The sequence below is a fragment of the Staurois parvus genome, unplaced genomic scaffold (assembly GCF_062004578.1).
Source record: "Staurois parvus isolate SC_StPar_1 unplaced genomic scaffold, SC_StPar_1.0 ptg000479l, whole genome shotgun sequence".
NCBI lineage: Eukaryota > Metazoa > Chordata > Amphibia > Anura > Ranidae > Staurois > Staurois parvus.
In genome coordinates this window covers 585,912-605,728 of record NW_028318275.1, presented here as the reverse complement: position 1 = coordinate 605,728, position 19,817 = coordinate 585,912, and positions in this window count along the sequence as shown.

The following is a 19,817-nucleotide window of genomic DNA, read 5'->3' as shown; positions in this document are numbered from 1 at the left end:
AGTAAAGTTTTTTCTATCTTCACTTACAGTTGTCAACTCCACATATTGCTGGTATTTTGATTCATTTTTATGTTACATGCTTATGGTTCTCCCACGCAGTAGCTAAGCAATGAGCAGGTATTAAACCAGCAAAGGCCGTAATCACAGTGGCAGATATCAATGAACATTGATATGACCCTACACAAGAGAAATAGAGAGAGAGAGACCAGAAAGGAAAAATTAAAAGAAAGGAAAAGTTGTAACAAGAGAAGAAAAAGGAGGAGAAAGAACATTTCAGACTCAGAAGCCTTGACAGTAGTGATCATATGTGGCCTGAACAGGCCATTTAGAGTGTGGGAAATTTGAAAGAAATCCAGGGCTCCCATACCTTAAAAATTTGGAATGTGAGTCTTTCAGGAAACTGGACATTTGCTCATTGAGCATCAGTGTGGTAATGTGAGTCCTCACCCCCTGGAAGGCAATGCATGGTGTCTTCCAGGCCTGGGCTATGGTCCGTTTGGCTGAAATAAAGAGGTAGATACCCAGTTTCTGCTGCTGTGCATATAAACTGGGTATAGGACAGTGTATCAGGGCCAACTTCACATCTTTATGGACCATCAGGTGGAACAAGGCCTGGAGCAGGCCAAAAACACTTGACCAAAACCCCACCAGTCTTGTGCAGGACCCACAGATGTGCAAGACATCTCCTTGTTGCACACAGTTTCCAAAGCATCTGTCACTAAACTAGGGATAGGCATGGGCGAACTTAGCAGGCACCCAATACCACCTCAGGAAGACCTTATATGCAGCCTCAAGTGTATTGGTATTGAAAGAATATTTGGTGACCATTTTCCATGTCTTCCTTCAGTCCTCCAAATCTATAGGGGTTTTGAGATCCCGCTCCCATTGGGACATATAAGAAAGGGGTGCTGATGACAGGTGGCCATTCAAGGAAGCACGGATAGCCGAAATGAGGCCAGAGGCCCATGCTGGCATGCTGACATACAGTATATGCTCAATATGGGTCTTCTGATATGGGTAGGTGGATGTGCAGTGAAGGGCAGCAATTCAGTGATTTAGTTGGAGAAAATGAAAGTATTCCTTTGCTGGAGCTTTATGCATCTCTTGAAAAGTCTCCAAAGACAGAAAGGAGAGAGAGGAAAGAAAATGTTAGACCCTCATAAAGCTATGGGAGAGCCACCAAGACAATGCTTGAGGCTCCTCTAGGTCCCGAGGGAAGAGAGGGTTGTGAGTGATAGGTAGGAGTGGCAGAAATGAGTATATAAAATTGCTTGAGTATCGAACGGAGTCTCACCCTCAGGCTATATAACATCAAGGGGATCAGGGAGGAAGGGCTTAAGTTATGGGGGAGCCAAAGAAAGGCCTACAGGGAGATGGGGTTATGATTTTTTTTGTCTATCCTGACCTCTGCTTTGTTTGACTGCTTTGCTGGTTTCTCTTTGACTTGGACACTCTAGTCCTAACCTCCTGGCTATTGATCTCTTGGTCATCTCCAACTAAACTTCTCTGTAATCCTTATGAATTTGCTCTGTTGTAGCTTCTTGGGTAATCCCATAAAGCAGTGCAAAGGTTATGGGAGCACTCTAGTACAGATGCATTTGTATAAAGCATCTTTGAAATCTGGCTGCTAAAGGTGAAGAGCATAGTAAATTGGGCACCATAGCTGGAATAGTCTTAAAGTGGAAGGCGGGTCAAAACCAAGCTTAGCTTAAATCTACTCCCACCCCCCATTCTAAGCCTATTCTATCTACCCTGTAAAAGGAAAGATCTGTATACATACCTATTCAGAAGTCACTCTGGTCTGGTCACATAATCTCTCCAGAGTTGGCTTCAGTGAAACGGAGATATCGCCGACAATGGCTGCAGAGCCTGGGCTATGATGTCACCCATATGCTTTCTATGGGACATCCGTTGTCAGCTATCCCTCTTCTACACTGAAGCCAGCGCTGGAAGTAATTCATGTAACTGGACCAGAGTGACTTCAAAATAGGTATGTATAGCCATCTTTCCTTCTACAAGATCGATAGAATAGGCTTTGAATGGGGGTGGGAGTAGATTTAAACTTAGGTTTTGACTTCCTTCCACTTTAACATTTAGAGCTGAAGAGTAATAGTGCTTTACTGTTCTCTTAGGGATTTGGCTATAATTCCTAATATACAGGCATCCTCTAGAGAAGAGGATCTCAAATCTGCCATCAACCCAACCAACAAAGCATGTTTTGTAGAATTACTCTTAAGAACACACCGGGTAAAGTGCCCTATATGCAAGCTTTGGAAAATGGTTTGGGAATTGAAATTCTGGAGGAGGACTGGAGGGATTGGTCAGTGCAGACATATAAGGGTCACGTGCATGTCTCTCTAGTTGAGGCTGCTTACAAGGTGGCCTCTAGTTGGTATTGCATAAGATGTACCCAGACTCTTCAGCCCTGTACTTCAAGGGTTGCGGTAAAGTAGGCACAATGATCCACACGTGGTGGTCGTGCAGCAAAGTCAGATGATTTTGGATTAGGGTCCACTCGCTAATATACTCTGTAACCATGGTAAATGTGATCAAGGACCCCAAAATGGCCCTACTTAATAAACCGGTGAAGGGGATTTCTCGACATATGCAGACCCTAATTCACTTCATGTTCCTGGCGGCTAAAATAGCAAGTGGTGGAGCTGGCTGTGATGAAGTGCAAACTTACCTGGATAATGATTAATGAGAAGTTAGTCAGTATACTTTGTGACACTACAGCAAGGTTTGAGAGGGTCTGGATTCCCTGGATTCAATACTTGCAAACTCTGGCATGAAGAGTGTTCCTACAACGACCTGAGGGGCGGACAACCTATCTCTTGACTTTCTTTTTCTTTTTCTTCCTTTTTTTTTCCTTTCGCCTTCAATCTCTTTCTTATTTCCCTCTCCCCCCTTTCCTTCTGGAAGCATGACTTCTACTAGATGCCCAGTTCACAGTATTTATTTATTCAGTTTTTTTAAGATTGTTTTGCTTTGGGGGTTTCTTTTTCCCCTTGGCTCAGTTCAGCTTTATAAACTCATTTGACGCTGATTGTATGCTGGGAATGTGCTCCGCTTTGCGAGGGGTAAGCTAAGCTGTTTATGCCCATGCACCTTGTCACAAAGCTCTATCACCCTATGGCAACCTTGCTAATAATATGATAGCATTGCTGTTGATAATGTTTCTTAGTACTTTATGATCACCACATGGTTGGTTTTCAGATTGATTGTTGTTTTATTTTCTAGGTACCCACTGTATATATCCTGTGAGGCGATACTGTCCCTCCTTTTATGGTTGGATACCTCAAACTGGGTCACTTGCAGGCTGAAGGCCTCTATATTGTTTTTTTTCTGTATTGTGTGTAAACTCTCTGACTGTACTTGGCAGTTTTCTCTTTTTTGGTTTTGGAAAATGCACAAACCATGCTCCAAGGGCCAAATTTAAAAAAACCTACTACTATGCAAATTCATGATATACTATATGCATGTGTGGCTTGTGGTTATACATCATTTCCTGTTGGCTTGTGGTTATACATCATTTCCTGTTTGTTGTTGGATCCCTAATGTCTTGTGAGTGTTTGTTGTTGGATTAATTGCTATTTTGGACAGTAACAGAGCCAGTAAGATTGGGAAGTACCATTTTTATTTGAAGTCTGCTGGTACCAATAGTGCTGTAAGGCTCTTTCAAAGTGTAACTGTGATTTTCTTTTGCCGAGCCAAAAAAAAAAAAGCAATGTTACACTATTTAGTTCTTTTTCTTACATGCTCAAAATGTGACTATGCTGAATACCCCTGGAGAGTTGGAGACTACATAGAAACTGCATTGCTGGTTCAAAGATTGTGCTGTACTGTGACATTTGTAACAAAAGGTTATGGGTATCTGATGAGTGCTGTTTTTTGAAGTGTGATTCACATTGGGAAGAGCACTACTGAAAATGGGAAAAAGATTCTTAGGAAATCCATATTATTTGGATGTCTCGTCTTATTCATCTGAGGCTGCATTATATTTAAGTTTTACATATGTTTATTTATTGAAGAACATGCATTTGGATTTTTTTTAGTGAAAAACATTGTTGTTTGTTATTGCACAGCTAGATGCAAGTATTTTAAAATAACACAGTTTTTTTCTTCATTTTAATTATACAATCATGATCAAAAATATTGGCATCCCTGCATTTATGTCACACAATGCACCACTTCACCCAAAAAATTGTTACAATTACAAACGTTTAGGCTTTCTCATGTTTATTTCTTTTTTTTGTATTGGTATGACAGAAAAAGTGCAGAAACAAAAAGTCAAATCTGACACATTCCACTCACAACCCCAAAAATTGACTGGACAAAATTATTAGCACCCTCAATTTAATATTTGGTAGCACATTCCTTGGAAAAAATAACTGAAATCAATGGCTTCCTGTAGCCAGCAATGAGTTTCTTACACCTCTATTCTGGAGTTATGAACCACTCTTCTTTTGCCAACTGCTCCAGGTCTCTCAGATTGAAAGGGTTCCTTTTCACAACTGCTATTGTAAGATCTCTCCACAGTTGCTCTATGGGATTGAGATCCGGACTCGTAGCTGGCCAGTTCAGTACTCTCCAGCATTTTCTCTGAAACCATTTCTGGGTGCTTTTAGACATATACTTTAGGTCATTGTCCTGCTGTAAGATCCATGACCTCTGATAGAGACCCAACTTTCTGACACTGGGCCCTATTTTGCATCCCAGAATTCTTTGATAGTCTTCTGATAGATTTCATAATGGCATGTACTCAGTCAAAACATCCAGTGCCTGAAGCAACAGAGCAACCCCAAAACATCAGTGAACCTCCACCATGTTTGACTGTAGGGACTGTATTCTTTTCTTTAAAGGCCTCATTGCTTTTTCTGAAAACAGTAGAATGATGGGCTTTACCAAAAAGCTGTCATTTTGTTTTATCTGTCCATAGTACATGGGATAGCACAAAGGAGCTGATGTACATTTATTAAATAAAACAACACACACCAAGAAATTTAACTCTCAAATATTTATTGTATATTTTATTGGCCATGGTGTTATTCAAAGGTAACCTTAAATGATTAATACATACATATCCAAGAAAAATATCTAGCCATCCTGGCTGAAACCAAAATAACAATTATCAATACAGTCATGTTGTCCATCCAGATACACTGGACGACTAAACTTCACCAGCTGAAGACAAACATAAACTGGATGGCTGAGGCCTCATCAACACTAGAGATGAGCGAATCGAACATGGCGAAGTGGAATTCGTTTTGAAGATCAGGAAAAATTCGATTCGCGTCGAATCCGAAAATTAGCAAACTTCGGATGCACGAATCGAATTTTCCCAAAAATGGCGGCGACATGTGTGGCGACGGAGCGGGGATCTCTGGGAAGGCGCGCAGACAAGGCGCGCTGACCCATAATGCATTCATTCATGACATGTGATCGCATTAGCCAATCAGCAGCCAGCCAGCCAGCACTGTGTAATGGTGGAGCTATAAATTGCGGCCATCTTACAATTCTCCATTAGCCTCCGGTCATTCAAGAGAGACAGACCTGTCTGTATTAGGGACAGAGTTAGGGCCAGAGAGACTTTAGGGCCACAGAATCGTTACTTAGGGACACAGAATCGTTACTTAGGGACACAGAATCGTTACTCAGGGACACAGAATTGTTACTCAGGGACACAGAATTGTTACTCAGGGACAGACACAGAATTGTTACTCAGGGACACAGAATTGTTACTCGGGGACACAGAATTGTTACTGAGGGACACAGAATCGTTACTGAGGGACACAGAATTGTTACTCAGGGACACAGAATTGTTACTCAGGGACACAGAATTGTTACTCAGGGACAGACACAGAATTGTTACTCAGGGACACAGAATTGTTACTCAGGGAAACAGAATTGTTACTGAGGGACACAGAATTGTTACTCAGGGACACAGAATTGTTACTCAGGGACGCAGAATTGTTACTCAGGGACAGACACAGAATTGTTACTCAGGGACACAGAATTGTTACTCAGGGACACAGAATTGTTACTGAGGGACACAGAATCGTTACTCAGGGACACAGAATTGTTACTCAGGGACACAGAATTGTTACTCAGGGACACAGAATTGTTACTGAGGGACACAGAATCGTTACTCAGGGACACAGAATCGTTACTCAGGGACACAGAATTGTTACTGAGGGACACAGAATCGTTACTCAGGGACACAGAATCGTTACTCAGGGACACAGAATTGTTACTCAGGGACACAGAATTGTTACTGAGGGACACAGAATCGTTACTCAGGGACACAGAATTGTTACTCAGGGACACAGAATCGTTACTGAGGGACACAGAATCGTTACTGAGGGACACAGAATCGTTACTCAGGGACACAGAATCGTTACTCAGGGACAGACACAGAATTGTTACTCAGGGACACAGAATTGTTACTCAGGGACACAGAATTGTTACTGAGGGACACAGAATCGTTACTCAGGGACACAGAATTGTTACTCAGGGACACAGAATTGTTACTCAGGGACAGACACAGAATTGTTACTGAGGGACACAGAATTGTTACTCAGGGACACAGAATTGTTACTCAGGGACACAGAATCGTTACTCAGGGACACAGAATCGTTACTGAGGGACACAGAATTGATACTCAGGGACACAGAATTGTTACTCAGGGACAGACACAGAATTGTTACTCAGGGACACAGAATTGTTACTCAGGGACAGACACAGAATTGTTACTCAGGGACACAGAATTGTTACTCAGGGACACAGAATTGTTACTGAGGGACACAGAATCGTTACTGAGGGACACAGAATTGTTACTCAGGGACACAGAATTGTTACTCAGGGACAGACACAGAATTGTTACTGAGGGACACAGAATCGTTACTCAGGGACACAGAATTCTTACTCAGAGACACAGAATTGTTACTCAGGGACAGACACAGAATTGTTACTCAGGGACACAGAATTGTTACTCAGGGACACAGAATTGTTACTCAGGGACACAGAATCGTTACTGAGGGACACAGAATCGTTACTCAGGGACACAGAATTGTTACTCAGGGACACAGAATTGTTACTCAGGGACAGACACAGAATTGTTACTCAGGGACACAGAATTGTTACTCAGGGACACAGAATCGTTACTGAGGGACACAGAATCGTTACTCAGGGACACAGAATTGTTACTCAGGGACACAGAATTGTTACTGAGGGACACAGAATTGTCACTGAGGGACACAGAATTGTTACTGAGGGACACAGAATCGTTACTCAGGGACACAGAATCGTTACTCAGGGACACAGAATTGTTACTCAGGGACACAGAATTGTTACTGAGGGACACAGAATCGTTACTGAGGGACACAGAATTGTTACTCAGGGACAGACACAGAATTGTTACTCAGGGACACAGAATCGTTACTCAGGGACACAGAATCGTTACTCAGGGACACAGAATCGTTACTCAGGGACACAGAATTGTTACTCAGGGACACAGAATCGTTACTCAGGGACACAGAATCATTGAATTAAAGAGTATGTCAGACAACACGCAGAGGAGTGGCAGAGGAGGCAATGTTTAAGGAGCGAGCAGACGTGGCAGCAGAGGAAGGGGTCGAGGCAGCACTAGTCGCAGCCAGAGGCCAGTGCTCCCGGTGTCATCCAGCGGTCGTGTCTCCACCGACAACCCTGCCGTCATCGATTGGTTGGCTCGGTCGTCTTCCTCTTCCCAGGTCACCTCTGACACCTACAGCCAACGGTCGGTGGGTACGTCAGACACAACCGTTAGTTGGCATGGCCCGGGAGCAAGCCCACTGAAATCACGTGTCCTCTACCTGCCCCTGTCCTTTGGTGTTCCCTCACCAAGCGAAGTATCGCATGCTGTGGGCTCAGCCCCACTGTACATTGAGGAAGAGCTAACAGAGGGCGGTCAGGAACGGGGGGAGACATCCGCCTCTTCAGCAGCCAGGCAAAGAAGTACTGGCGAGGAGAGTGGCTCGGTAGCCGGTCTAGAGACAGGTCTGTCTCCTGACCCACACGCAGCCGAGGGGGCTAGTAGTGAGGCGGAGACCCTAATTGATGATGATGAGGCTGATCGCACTTGGCAGCCTCGTCGTCATCTGCCAGGCCCATAATCTGCCATGGGCCCCCGTACCGACTCCTCATGCTGCTGCCAGGCCCGTAATCTGTCAAGGGCCCCTGTACCGCCTCCTCATGCTGCTGCCAGGTCCAGAGTGTGTCATGGGTCCCTGTACGGCCTCCCATTGCTGCTGTCTCCATCGCCACACTCTGCCATGTGCCACTTTCAGGTCTCCTCACACTGCTGGTGGGTTCCATTTTGTCATAGGGTGCTGGCAGATTACGGGCCTCCTATTGCTGCTGCCAGGCCCGTAATCTGTCATGGGCCCCTGTACCGCCTCCTCTTGCTGCTGCCAGGTCCAGAGTGTGTCATGGGTCCCTGTACGGCCTCCCATTGCTGCTGTCTCCATCGCCACACTCTGCCATGTGCCACTTTCAGGTCTCCTCACACTGCTGCTGGGTTCCATTTTGTCATAGGGTGCTGGCAGATTACGGGCCTCCCATTGCTGCTGCCAGGCCCGTAATCTGCCATGGGCCCCCGTACCGACTCCTCATGCTGCTGCCAGGCCCGTAATCTGTCATGGGCCCCTGTACCGCCTCCTCATGCTGCTTCCAGGTCCAGAGTGTGTCATGGGTCCCTGTACGGCCTCCCATTGCTGCTGTCTCCATCGCCACACTCTGCCATGTGCCACTTTCAGGTCTCCTCACACTGCTGGTGGGTTCCATTTTGTCATAGGGTGCTGGCAGATTACGGGCCTCCCATTGCTGCTGCCAGGCCCGTAATCTGCCATGGGCCCCCGTACCGACTCCTCATGCTGCTGCCAGGCCCGTAATCTGTCATGGGCCCCTGTACCGCCTCCTCATGCTGCTGCCAGGTCCAGAGTGTGTCATGGGTCCCTGTACGGCCTCCCATTGCTGCTGTCTCCATCGCCACACTCTGCCATGTGCCACTTTCAGGTCTCCTCACACTGCTGGTGGGTTCCATTTTTTCATAGGGTGCTGTATGGCCTCCCATTGCTGCTGCCTCCACTGCCACACTGTGGCTCCACACTCTGGTTTTGGCCCCGTGACTGCCCAAATGAGTGAAGTGTGCGGTGATTCTAAGATCGACGGCACTCATCTGCATGTCATACTGACTGACAGTATTATTTCTCTTCCCCAGCAGTCTCCAAGGGCATTTAAATTAAAGGTACAGTGTTCTGCACTAATATAAAGGCTCTCTGAAGCCTAGAAACACCCTTTTTATAAGTTAAATTCGCAGCGAATATATTCGACTCGAATCAAATTTATTCCGCGAATTCGCCGAATCAGCCGAATCGAATTTTTGAATAATTCGCTCATCTCTAATCAACACCATGGCCAATTCAATACTGTTTTGTAAACCTACATTGAAAATGTCCAGGCCAATTTCAGAAAGGTGTACCAAGTTGTTATGATATAGACCTGGTGAAAAACCTTCCAAATCAACATGAAAGACCTCCAGACATAGCCAAAAAATTGTGAATTGTGTGATCAAGACATCTCTGAATCTTATCAATGTAAAGCAATTTTCTGGCTGGAGACCACAATAGTCCAGGAATCATTTCTGAAAATAGAAGGACAGCCTGAGGAAATAACATTTTAAAAGAATACAAATCTCTTTTGATTTCTCCCAGGAGGTCCCATGTTCTAACTACCTAAATCATTGGCCCCAGCATGAATAATCAAGATATCAGGCATAGGCCAAAAATCTGATAAATAAATGAGATGATCTGTAAAATGTTTCCATCTTAGACCCCTGATACTATACCAAAGAACTTGAAATTTATTATTGTCCAAACCTAAATTAGTAGAGTAAATCCTGAATTCTACCTGTTTCTTGGCTCAATAAATGAACGAATGGGCCACTATCCAAATAATATATTTAGAGGTACCTGAAAAAAAAATTAATTAATGATCAATTCAGGGTGAACATAAATCTTATAACGATCATTGCCCCACCTACCAACCCTCTTTAGTTCTTCTGGAGAAAAACCCAAAATACTAGCAGTAGTAGCTGCACCTATTCTAAATGAATATGAGGAAAATTGAAAACCATGAAGACTGAGTTTTTTAAGGCCTGAAGACAAGACAGCTGAAAATTGAATTAGATGAGTTAAATCAAAATGAATAAAATATGAACTGTTAAACAATGGTCGTACAGACATAAATTTGGATGAGGCCATAACGGGCAAATATCTGAATTGGGAGTACAAAACTGGGTAATTAAATGGCCTTTGCCTGAAATATCAGTCTTGGATCTCCTGATGAATAATTTCAAGGAGTTACCCCCTATGGAGACATCTGAATTTAGAAGGAATGAACCAGATGTTTTATTGGGAGCTGTAAATTCCCTCAGTCTTAAAGCTCCAAAAAATGCCAATGTAAAGGCAGAACAAAACAGAAGGACTTCAAATGAAGAAAAATAAACTATGCCTAAAATTGCCGAAATTCTTCCTTTAAGAATTTGTTTAACCTGGATGAAAAGATGATAATGCAGGTAGGCCTGAAAAACTGAAAAAATGAATTAGATATGAAAAAAAGGATAAAGCACCATAAGAATTAACAGCCATACAATCAATATTTCTGGTAGAACAAAAAGAAAACCATTTATCCCAAGAGCTAAGATAATCTTCCCAAGTTTTAGAGAGTTCTTGAGAGCACATGAACTCAGTCCCAGATCAAGCCCCAGAGGAAATCTGGGAAAGGGAAACCTGCTGGATCCGCTTTCGGAGCTAGTTCCCGAAATTTGTGAACTGGGAACAAGATGAAGCATACGCGATTACATTATTAACTCCACCTATATGCTTTGCTTTCCACCAAATATTGTTTTTTACTAGAATTTTAATAACTAACTCAGATTTTGAAGTCAAACAATTTATTGCGAATAATACACCTTTATTGTCGGTATGTAGCAAGACTCGACGGTTTTTAAATATATCCATCCAAATAACAAAAGAAACTACTACTGGTCAGAGCTCTAACAAAACTAAATTGTGCAAGATTTCAGAAATTTGCCACATGATATGCCATTCTGAAGCAAACCAATGGCCTGCTAGAAAGGCACCAAAACCAAATGACCCTGAGGTGTCTGTAGAGAAACCTAAAGCAGAATCATCAACAAAATTTAACTGCCATATGGTGGAGCCATTAAAGCTGATTAATAAAGAATCCCAAATTTTTAAATCTTCCTTGATTTGTTTGGTATGTTAAATATAAAAATAAGGATGTTTGGGCCCTAAGTTGTTCAGGCTAAATGTCTTGAAAATTCTCTTGCTACAGGAATGACCCTTGCAGCAAAGGCAAAAAGGACCAAGAGTGACTGAACTTCTTTCAGCAAAGCTTTGAGATAGAAAAGAAGAAATCAACAAACAAACCCCCTTCCAGATAGAGGTCTGAGACCACCCATTGAAGAAAAGTAGAAAACGCTTCAAAGTAAAAGCAGGATAAAAAAAACCCCCATGGGCATACATTTATCAAAAAGAAAGAATTATTAAAGTGGAAACCCAGCGAGTTAAAACCTTGTGGGTGAACTGGTAGTAAATGGAAGGCTGACTTATTGTCAGCTTTAGAGAGCAATGCAAGTCTGCCAAAATGTCTTAATAACATATGAGTATCGTCAAATGATGCATAAGACACAGTGCACTCAAAATCAGATACTTCATCGTTAAGAGAAGTACCTATTGGATATGACAAATGGTGTATTAAACGAAAGGAGCCTGGTTCACATATGGGGACCTAATGGTGATAATCTAAAATTTGAAAATCGAGGGAAAGAAAAGGGAACAGCAATTCTATCTCCTTCTTTTTTTTCATAAACAATATCTGGATGAGTAATGACTGAATGCAAATTATTCATTAAACTACAGCCCTTACCTGTAAAGATGGGTAATAGGAAACCTACCTGAAAATCATTATGCAAAAGATCTGCCATCTTGGTGTTTGGATAGCGGTGAGCCAAGGAAACATTTTTTAGAGCTTCACTGGCTTCTTGGTTTTTGATAATATTGTCACAAGGTTGGGGTTGAACTGCTGAGGCGGAGGTCTTACGAAAGCATCAGACTGCAGGGTGTGAACCAGTGCAATAGGAGCATTCGTGTTTGTACCAACAATTATATAAGAATTTACATTGTCCTTCATTGAAAGCAAAGCAGAAGCCTTTACGAAAGGAATTCTGAAGATTGAGGTAACTTCTGTGAAAATTGGGATCTCTGGGGTAACATTATATTTAACCAGAGTCCAACGTCTTTAAGTCCACCGCGTAATGAAGAATGGACTGCTAATTTTTGTCTAAAATTTTCATCGAAAGTGAACCAAGCTGTGCCACCAAAATGGCAAAAAGCTTCAGCCACTATATCCAGATGTTGGAAAAGGCCATAGCATTTTTCTGGAGAACGCTCACCTAGAACAGCTGCTTATATGCAGAAGGCTTGAAGCCAATTCTGGAAAATTCTAGGGATTGCCCTTCTCCTGTTTTCTATCTGTCTTCTGGTTTCTTTTCAGTTTTAACTACTTTTTGGAGTCTGGAAGTAAAGATAATATATCTATAAATTTGCCTCTCCATATTTTATCTTTGAGTGAAGCAGACAAATGAAAACCTAAAGGTGTGAGCTCACCTGGAAGAGTTTCTTTCATACAATTTTCAGGAATTGTAGATTTATTCATTGTAACTGGGTTCAAGACCACTAAAGGTTTAGCAACAGGATTCACAGTAGATAAATTAATACAAACAAAAGAAACAAATATAAGAATGTCTACACATTTGTAGTTGCAACAATGTTCTGGGCGAAGTGGTGCATTATCTGAAAGAAATGCAAGGGTGCCAATATTGTTAAACATGACTGTATACTGTATGTGTATATATATATATATATATATATATATATATATATATATGTATATATATAAATATATATAAATAATTGCTTCACATACAGCTTGGCCTAAACTTGTAGTTACTCTTTTATTTATGATACATCCATCTGCTTACGATACCTTTAGTTGAATTAGCTGGATATAATGCAGGTTACATCCATTTGGCTAGATTTTTGCCTGCTGTAATTAAGCTGTTGGGACTGAATATTTCATCATGCTGAGTTATGTGATACATCTGATGATTCATACCCTTCGTGCTGCATCAGTCTGTTTAAACTTTTCTTACAATTTTCTGGCTACAGTTTAGGTTTGCTTCAACCAGTTGTACATTATTTATGAGTATTTATTATTAGTCATTTCTTGTAAAGTTGAACTAATGGCAAAACTTTTTTTTTTTTTTTTTTTTTTCATTTTAGATAGAGCAAGGGAAGATTATAACCCTTGTAATTTTTTTTTTTATTTTGTCATCTATGTCCAGCTGAGATAATTTCCCTTCATTCCTGTCCTATGTGAAAGGAAAAGTGATTAGAAATTCCTCCAACGTAAGGGAATTCCCTAGTTTTCATCAGGGTTACTAGAACTACTTTCCCCAGTGGAAGATTTACCTTATATTCCTGTTCAGGTGACAACCCAAAGTTTGGGATTTTCTTTCACTTTTACTCTTGGTGATAACAGTAAACAGGACAAATAGAGAAGGTGAATTTCCCTGACGGGGACACGAGCAACAATAAAGACCTGACAGGTGTTGTAATTCCTCTCCACTCTACCCAAAGCTAAAAAAAGTTTTGCATTTGGTCATACTTTAAGTACAGCCATTTGCTGTTGCTTACTGTATGTATATACTGTATGTATGTGTCTTTGACACAAATGCATCAATTTATACACAAGGGGTATATTATTCATCAAACCTCTGGAATGCAAAATTGGTCTCCATGCAATCTAGGGCCTTTATTTCAAGTATACCACCATCAGTTAATATCATTGCAGGTAATGTACCTACCCATATTGTCCAGCGTATAAGGGGACTGGGTGTATAAGACAACCCCTTCATTTTCCAATTAAAACATAGGTTTTGGGCTATACTCGCCGTATAAGACTACCCCCCTTCCGAGGCAACACCATTTAAAAACATCAGATTTTTTAATTGAAGTGGTTATGACTTACCGGTACTTAAAATCCTTCAAAATCCTCGTGTTCATCCTCTGACATCATAAGTTCATGAATGACATCTTGTGATACATTTGTAAGATAGTCATCATATGGATCAAATTCCAAACCAGATGGTTACTGCTGGATATGTGGTAATACGGTAGCTTCAGCTACATACAGTATATATACAGCCCGCTGGATGTGCAGTAATGTACATACAGTATACCGCGCTGAGCCAAGCTGGCTCAAAACAAATGTCCCTATGACAGATTAATCTGTCAGCCCGCTGGATGTGTGGTATATACAGTATACTGAGTATATATCACTGTGGTATATACAGTATACTGAGCCAAGCTGTTTTTTTTGATTGAAAAGATACTTTTATTACAGAAGCATCAAAAACAACATGATACTTGTAATCGGGGTACATCTCACCCTGTACTGCGACGCAGCGCACCACATTGCAATACAGTTCCAAGCATACAATAAATACATTCAGAAATAAATACATTCGCTCAGCGGTATGATGCCTGACGTGATGTGAGTGGAAGACGAATCTCCAGACCACCACGTCATGCATAACGCCGCTTACCCCAAAAACCGTAGCATCCTAATACACAATACTTTTCCTAATGTCACAAAATCATGCAAAAACGAAAAACCGAACGTTACAGTCTACAATAGGCATCGGGTGTGTGGGGGGGGAAGGGGAAAAAAGGGGGAAACACAGGCCCGAAGCTTTATTGAAGGGACAAAGACACGCAAGGGGGAGTAGGGGGAAGGGGGAATCTTCAAACGTCCTCTTCCTCCTTAAAGTCCATCAAGGTATAGTCTCTGAGCAGACTGAGGATCAGTCTGCGGCAGTCCTCAATGGACATCCTCTCCCGCTGGTGGATGAGGCGCTTTCTGGCGCACCATAAAGCGTCCTTAAAACAACACAGCACCCGCCAGGCGCCGTCAATGTCATCCAGAGAAAAAGTCCCACAGAATAGTCCATTCAACACCCCAAAGTGGGTGATGGCTGTCTGTGGTACAAAGTCCTTGAGTTCAGGTTCCAGGGCCCCCAACAGGGCCTGAGCAAATGAACACTCCCAGAAAACGTGGTGAGACGTTTCCTCATGGATGATGCAGAAGGGGCAGTGTCTGTATCTGCTCAGGTTCCTGGCATGCATAAATGTCCTGAGAGGCAACCCCCCTTGGATTGCCATCCATGCCAGGTCTTTGTGCCTGTTGGTGAGAATGTTGGAAGAAACATTCCTCCAGACCACCTTGCAGGTGTCTGAAGGCAGGCCTGGAACCGACTCCAAAATGTCGCTTGCTCTGATCAGATGGTCTTTGGCTTCCACAAGTCAGGCTTGACTCCCTGCAGCCCCTGCTCCCTGATGAACTTGAAGGTATCCAAGTAGTACCAAGGAGTGTCCCAGTTGTAGGGGATGGAACTATCCCAAGTGTCTCACCCGAGGGACCTCCAGAGAGGCAACAGGAAGAAGCGAGACATTGCGTTCCCGCCAGAGTCCATAATCCGTTTGGGCAAGGTTCTGCGGATGCAGTTGCAAGCAAAGAACACCCTCAGTTGGGTGGCGATGTCGGGCACGCCCTTACCGCCCTTGAGGGGTTCCTTGAACATGACTGCCCGCTTCACTCTGTCCATCTTGGAGCCCCAGATGAAGTGAAACACCGCCCTGGTGATGGCCTTACAGGTGTTGACCCGTGGGGGCCTGGCCTGGGCAAGGTACTGCAACACAGGGAGAATCTCGCTGCAGAGTACCAGTGTCTTCCCTTCGATGGAGAGGTCTCTGAGGCTCCAAAGTCCGAATTTCTGCCGCATTTTAGCCAGTCTCTCCTCCCAAGACTTCAGGGCTGCGCCCTCGACACCAAACCAAACTCCCTAAATTTTCATGAAGTCTGTCTTGATGCCGAAGGGCATGGATGCAGAAGAAGGCAGGAACCACTTTCCGAAGAGCATGACTTCCGACTTCCCGCAGTTGACCTTTGCCCCCGAAGCTTGGCCGAAGTCCTCGCAGGTCTGGACAAGCAGGTCGATGGAGCGCTGGTTGGCACAGAACACCGTCACGTCGTCCATGTAGAGCGAGCACTTCACTTCCCGTCTGTCTGGTCCCGCTGCGGTGATTCCTCCGATCTCTGGATTCCGTCTGATGCATTCGGCGAATAGCTCTATACAGCAAACAAAAAGCAGAGGTGAAAGAGGGCAGCCTTGTCTGACCCCGGAGAGGACCGGGAAGGGGTCAGTTTTCCAGCCGTTCACCTGCACGGAACTGCAAATGTCATTATACATAATATCCACATACGAACAAAACATTTCCCCGAGACCAAACCTGTGCAGGGCTCTGCACATAAACCCATGGGAGACACGGTCAAAGGCCTTTTCCTGGTCAAGACTGACCAGGGCCGCGTGCACACGGCGGTCCTTGATGTATTGGACCGTGTCCCGGACAAGCGCAAGGCTGTCCGCAATCCTGCGGCCAGGAATGCCACAAGTCTGATCCGGGTGGATGATCTGTCCGATGACAGCCTTCAGCCTGTTCGCCATGACTTTGGCGAGGATCTTGTAGTCCACAATCAGGAGAGAGATGGGACGCCAATTTTTCAAGTCACATCTCTCCCCCTTATGCTTGTACAGGATCGTGATCATCCCCTCCCTCAACGAAGGAGGCATCTTGCCCTCCACCACCATCTCCTCGTACAGCTCGAGCAGGTCCGGGCCCACGAGGTCCCACAGCTCTACATAAAGCTCTGCTGGGAGACCGTCGCAGCCCGGGGTCCTGCCTTGCCTAAAGGATTTAGCGGCAGAGTGCAGCTCCTCCAACGTCAAGGGGGCGTTGGTGGCCGACAAACCTGCAGGATCAATAGCGTTAGAGATACCTGACAAGAACCTGTCGGCCGCTTCCGTGTTTGTTTCTTTGGGGGAGTAGAGGTCGGAGTAGTAGTCGCTGACCACTTCCATCACGCCTTCCTTCCCCTTCTGGAGTGTTCCAGCCTTGTCGCGCAGCTCAGACAGGGGTGTGTGTCCTGAGTGGAGTTTCCTGAAAAAGAAAGAGTTACACTTCTCACCTTTCTCTAGATGCTCCACCTTGGCACGGAAGACAATGTGCCTGGATTCTTCCTCAAAGTGCTTTTTCAAGCTCTTCTTGGTGTCCTCCAGGTCTTGCCTCACGTCCCAGCCACAGTGATGAAGGTCCTGCAGGGACTGCAGCTGACGCTGCAGCCTCCTGAGTTCCCTCCTCCTGGCACACACTTGCTGGCATCTCCTGGCCTGAAAGAAGCTGCGCAGCTTGACTTTCACGAACTCCCACCAGTCGCTTACCTTGGGAAAGAAAGACTTCTCCCCTCGCCAGGCACCGTAGGTTTCCCTGAGCTCCTCTAGCAGTTCCTCATCGTCCAGCAGGGTGCAATTCAGCTTCCAGGAGCCTGGGCCCGGGGCAAAGCCCTCTCCCAGATCACCTTGAAAGTGAATGGCCCTGTGGTCAGAGAAAAAGCAGGGAACCATGGAGAACCCGCGGTGCCTGACTGCCCTGGAGGTGAGCACAAAAGCACCGTAGGTTTCCCTGAGCTCCTCTAGCAGTTCCTCATCGTCCAGCAGGGTGCAATTCAGCTTCCAGGAGCCTGGGCCCGGGGCAAAGCCCTCTCCCAGATCACCTTGAAAGTGAATGGCCCTGTGGTCAGAGAAAAAGCAGGGAACCATGGAGAACCCGCGGTGCCTGACTGCCCTGGAGGTGAGCACAAAGTCAATCCTGGAATGCACAGATCCGTCGGGGAGGCTCCATGAGTAGTTCACGGAACCGCGCCCCACGGATCCCACTGCGTCCTGCAGGGAAGCCTCCGCAATCACCTCCCGGAGCAGCTTCGAGGTGGCATCGAGTTTTGCGTACATGCTGGAGCTGCGCCCATCCTCCTCTATCGGACAGTTAAAATCACCGCCGATTACTACTGTTCTCGTTGTGACGAGTTGCGTTCGCAGGGTTTGGAAAAGTTCCAGCTGCGCGTTCTTCTCCGGGGAGGCGTACACGTTGATGAGCCTAACGGGCTCCCCCGCCCACGAACCGTCTATGACCAAAAGGCGGCCACAGACGAGCTCATGGACGGAGTCAACAGTGAAACGTCCTCCCCTGATAAAAACCTCTACCCCTGCGGACTTGCAATCGCCACCCCCAGACCAGTAGGAGGGACCGTGGGTCCACTTGGAGGACAAATGAGTGTACCTCCTCAGAGGGGGAAGTGCGCACTCCTGAAGCATGTAGACATCACTCTGCTGTGTGGAAAGAAAGGTCAGCACAGTCTGCCTCCTAGACACATCCTTGATGCTCCTCACATTAATGGAAAAGATAGAGATCTCAGCCATCATGGGAAAGAGATGAAGGGGTTAGTCGGCAGGGGCTGTGCTTACCTCCCCTGGAGAGGGGGGGCGACCTCTGCGGCCTGGCCAGGGTCCTGGCTCAGTCCGATCTGGTTGAGGACCTCGTTGAGGACCTTATCGAAGTCGGTGGAGAGATCTGGCCCCGACCGGGTCAGAGCCATCTCTTCTTCCACCTCTTCCTCTTCCTCCAGTGTGTCGAGGTCCTCCCCCACGGGGTCGGGACCTGCGGCATCCTGGAGGACAGCAGGCCGTTTGGTGGCGGAGGAGGATTCCTCCGCCGCCGGGCTAGCCTGCTCCTTCTTCTGCTTCCTGATCCCCGCCGCAGAGCTGCTGACGGGGGTGGCAGGGGGAAGGGGCGGGAAATCCTCCTGTGAGGACAGGTCAGGGGGGGGTGGAACCGGGCCCGGGAGGGGTGGGGCAGGGGGGCAAGGGGCGGGGGGGGCAGGAGGGCCAGGGGTGGGGGGGCCAGGAGGGTCAGGGGCAGGAGGGCCAGGGGCGGGAGGGGCAGGGGCGGGAGGGGCAGGAGGGCCAGGGGCAGGGGGGGGCAGGAGGGCCAGGAACGGGGGGACCAGGGTCCGGGGGGGCTGGGGTGGGGGAGGGGGGTTCCTCTTACCTGGGTCCTTCTGAGGCTTCTGTGGCGCTGGTTTGGTAGCAGGGCCCTTGCTCAGGGCCCCAGCGTACGTCCTGCTTCTCTCTGGGCAGTCCCTGTAGACGTGCTCTGACCGTCCACAGAGGTTGCAGGTTTTGGACTTCGGGCAATCCTTGGTCTCGTGACCTGCAGACCGGCAGAACCTACATGAAAGCACATGGCAATCCTTACCCTCGTGCCCCGGCTGTCCGCACCTGCAGCATGACTGGGGTTGATCCGGGTAATGTAGGAGTCCTGCTGACGCTCCCAGGGAAAAGCACTGTTGCAGGTGTTGGAGATCTCCAGCGGGACGATCTCTCAGCAATCTGCAAAACACAGACCACTTACCTGTCCAGAAGCCGTTGGCGTCTAGTATCCGGACTGGGTCCTTCAACACGACGCAAAACCTTTGGAGATAGGTGGCGATGTCTCTTCCAGGGACGTGAGGGTTCCTCATGGATACCGTGATCCGCCTTTCGTCCCTTTGAATGGGAGAATTCGCAATAAACTTGCGGAAAAGGGAATCGGGCCCAGAGGTCTTCACCGTCTCCCAGTACCTTCTGCATACCTGTAATGATACAAAAGTTACGAAGAAAATACCTTTCATGAAGGATTGCACCGACAGGGTCTCTGCCTTGCTAAATCCTTGTTCAAGGATCATCTTCTTGCCGAAGA